At 39.5% G+C, this 4,199-nt stretch overlaps 1 pseudogene; it reads right to left on the bottom strand.

Annotated features, from left to right (window-relative positions):
* Nucleotides 1-2,700: 2,700 nt before the first annotated feature.
* Nucleotides 2,701-2,932, bottom strand: LOC114233413 (cyclin-dependent kinase 2-associated protein 1-like; annotated as a pseudogene).
* Between the last annotated feature and the right edge of the window lie 1,267 nt (nt 2,933-4,199).

Here is a 4,199-nt window from a genome sequence, read left to right as displayed (position 1 = left end):
ACCAACTAGAAATTAAACATACACTGACTGAAATAAAAAATATTATACAGAGACCCAACAGCAGACTAGAGGAACGCAAGAATCAACTCAAAGATTTGGAATACAAAGAGGCCAAGGACACTCCTCCAGAGAAGCAAGAAGAGAAGAGAATTCAGAAAGTTGAAGATAGTGTAAGAAGCCTCTGGGACAACTTCAAGCAAACCAACATCAGAATTATGGGGGTGCCAGAAGAAGAGAGAGTGCAAGACACTGAAAACCTATTTGAAGAAATAATGACAGAAAACTTCCCCCACCTAGTGAAAGAAATAGACTTACAAGTCCAGGAAGCACACAGAACCCAAAACAAAAGGAATCCAAAGAGGACCACACCAAGACACATCATAATTAAAATGCCAAGGGCAAAAGACAAAGAGAGAATCTTACAAGCAACAAGAGAAAAACAGTTAGTTATCTACAAGGGAGCACCCATACGATTATCAGCTGATTTCTCAACAGAAACTATGCAGGCCAGATGGGAGTGGCAAGAAATACTCAAAGTGATGAATAGCAAGAACCTACAACCATGATTACTCTACCCAGAAAAGTTATCTTTCAGAATTGAAGGGCAGATAAAGAGCTTCACAGATAAGAAAAAGCTAAAGGAGTTCATCACCACCAAACCAGTATTATATGAAATGCTGAAAGGTATTCTTTAAAAAGAGGAAAAAGAAGAAAAAAGTAAAGATAAAAATTATGAACAACAAATACATATCTATCAACAAGTGAATCTAAAAATCAAGTGAATTAAAAATCTGAGGAACAGAATAAACTGATGAACATAATAGAATCAGGAGCATAGAATGGGAGTGGATTGATAATTCTCAGGGGGAAAGGGGTGTCTGTGTGGGGGGTACAGGAAGAGACTGGACAAAAATCATACACCTATGGATGAGGACAGCGGGGGTGAGGTAAGGGGAGGGGGGCGGACCGGGTGGAGGGGAGATATGTGGGGAAAAAAGGAAAAACAATTGTAATAATCTGAACAATAAAGATTTTTTTTTTAAAAAGGAAGTTAACCCTTTATTGGATGTATCACTAGAGACATTTATGATTGCTATCTCCTCCTGGAGGATTGACTCTTATTATTATACTAGAGGCCCAGTGCACAAATTTGTGCAGGGGTGGGGTCCCTTGGCCTGGCCACCAATCGGGGCCTATTGGGGCGTCTTGCCCAGTCCCGATCAGGCCACAGGAGGTTCCAATCAGGGTGATTGGGACTGGTGGGGGGGGGAGGGGAGGGGAGGGGCTACGGGAGGTTCTGATGGGGCAATCAGGGCTGGCCAGCCGGGGGGAGGGGCTGCGGGAAGTTGGCTGGTGGGAACGCACTGTCCACCGGGGCAGCTCCTGCATTGAGCGTCTGCCTCCTAGTGGTCAGTGTGTGTCATAGCAACTGGTCGACCGGTTGTTCCAATTATTCCAGTCATTCAGTCGTAACAGTTGTTTAGGCTTTTATGTATATAGATAATGTTCCTCTCTGTCTCTGGAAGTTTCTTTGCTCTGACATCTTCTTTTTTTGTTATTAATATAGTAATTCCTGCTTTCCTTTGTTTAATATTTGCTTGAGATATCTTTTTCTACACTTTTACTTTCAACCTGCCCATATCATCATATTAGAAGTGAGTTTCTTATAGACACCATAGATCACTGGGTCATGTTTTTCAATTCAACCTACCAATTTCCCGCTTTTAGTTGTTGTATTTTGGCCATTTGCATTTAATGTAGTTATCAATATATTAGGGCCTAAGTCTTCCTTTTAACTTTAATTTTTTGTTAATGATAATAAGTATTATTATATCAAGTAATAAATACATACAAAGATAAAAGTTTTAGTCATTTTTTCCAGATGTTTTGATTGACTTATAAGTAAACACAGAACTAAAATCTATATAGTCTTAGAACAAAAATTTCTATTTGGTTGGTTGTTCTTCTGTATTTATAACCTGTGCCTTTTACTTATTTATTTATTTTTACTTTATTTTTATTGTTGACACTATTACAGATGTCCCCATTCCCCCCGACACACACACTTTGCCCACCTCTACCCAGCCCCCCTTCCTTCTGGCCATCACCACACTGTGTCTATAGGTTATGAATATATGTTCTTTGGCTGATCCCTTCACCTTCTTTCAATAACTTGTGCCTTTTTAAATGGACATCAAAGCATTAATAGTCATGCAAATACTTAAGCAATAAAGAAGTTCCATTATGCAGAATCTATTATGTATGGCAAACAGGAACTGGCTACTAAGTAAAATGTGCTGTCAGGATTCATTAAAAACAAAACCCTTAGAGTTGTGTTGGCTTATGAAAAGGAACAAGGAACAATCTGGGATACATAATGTATTTCATAGAGAAGATTATAGTGAGACATGGTATCTCAGAGGCAAATTACACTTAGCTATAAGTTAGAGTACTGTTATGTGCATCTTTTTAATCAACACTTTAAAAGAATCAAATAGTTCCTAACTACTTAATTGCAAATCCTAATCAACTGCAAAAATCTTTCCTGTAGTCAGAGCCTAGTGAGAACCATGGAAGAGAAAAGGCAGAAACACCCAGCTGTTAGCATTTAAAAACATGTTTCATCTAAGCAGAGGAGATGAGTTGTAACTTATCATCTTGTAAAAAAAAAAGGAAAACCTTTCAAAGCTAACAAGGTGGCTAGGATCTGGCATTCTGTTCTATTTCAGCAAAGTACTCCCTAACCAGTCCTCTAGCATTAATGATGCCTCAGGGTAGGGGGGTCTAATCACTTCCTCCAACCATTCTATGATGGTCAGCAGTTCAGCATGTTGTGTTGGGGCGCCTGGCTGTCCCCAGTTCCCTGGGTATAGCCTCGTGATAGTGGCCCCGAGTCACTCAGCAGCTAGCAGTACCGTGAGGACAGTGCCATGAAAGAAAAAGGTGAGCCCTAGCCGGTCTGGCTCAGTAGCTAGAGCGTCAGTCTGTGGACCGCAGGGTCCCAGGTTCGATGCTGGTCAAGGGCACGTATCTCAGTTGCAGGCTCCTCTCCAGCCTGGGTCCTGGTCAGAGCACGTGCAAGAGGCAACCAATTGATGTGTTTGTCTCACATCGAGTTTTCTTTCTATCTTTCTCTCTCTCTTCCACTCTCTCTGAAAATCAATGGGAAAATATCCTCAGGTGAGGATAAAAAAAAAAACAAAAAAAGAATTTGAATAAAAACTATGGCATTGTTCACACACACACACAAAAAGTAAAAGGTGAGTGGATACTGGTAGTCTTGTGTGCAATCCAGCTCAGTTGTAGGGCTTGCCTCTCCTCCTCCCTGTCAGTGGCGGATGGTGACAGGATGCAGACAAGGGGCAGACCCATGAGTGTGGCAGTGGCAAGACTTGGCCAACGGGCAGATGGCTGTGATGGCTTAGTTCTGGCTTAGTCCTGATATTTTTGTGCTGGTTTGCACACTCATCTGTGCCCTGCCCAAGCTCCTGAGCACTAAATATTTTCATTTTATTTTTAGTTTTCTGTTTTTATTTTTCTCTTCTTTTGTTTCTTGCCTTCCTATGGGTTACTTGAATATTTTTTAGATTTTTCCTTTATTTGCGATTTTTTTTGAGTGTCTATCTTTGCATAGCTATTTTAGTAGTTGCTCTAAGTAATACATTATATATACTTAACTGTCAGTCTTTTGATGTTATTTTCCAGTTTAGGTAATGTTAGAGAAGGCTTATTTCCCTTTATGTACCTTTACCCTCTCCCATTTATAATACAATTGTCTTAAATATTTTACATTTAGAACCACATCAGACAGTATTATAAACTTATCTTTAATTGTCAAATATAATTTTGAAAACTCAAGAGGACAAGAAAATTCTATGTATTTACCCATATTTTTGCTTCCTGCACTCTTCTTTGCTGATGTCCCAAGGTTCCATTTTTTATTGTTTTCTTTCTGCTTAGAGAGCTTCCTTTAGCCATTCTTACAGTGTAGCTCTACTGGTGACAAACCCTTTTAGGTTTTTTTTTTTCACTTGAGAATGTCTTGACTTTCCCGTCATTCCTGAAGGATATTTTTATTGGCTATAGGAGTCTGGATCAGAGACCTTTTCTTCCAGCACTTGAAAAATATTGTGCCACTTCCTTTTGCCATTCATAATTTCTGATGAGAAATATACCATCATACAAATTATTTCTCCACT

Source organism: Eptesicus fuscus, chromosome 3, assembly GCF_027574615.1.
Source record: "Eptesicus fuscus isolate TK198812 chromosome 3, DD_ASM_mEF_20220401, whole genome shotgun sequence".
Classification (NCBI taxonomy): domain Eukaryota; kingdom Metazoa; phylum Chordata; class Mammalia; order Chiroptera; family Vespertilionidae; genus Eptesicus; species Eptesicus fuscus.
Note: the sequence above shows the minus strand (reverse complement) of the source record. Positions and strands in the feature narration are given on the sequence as shown.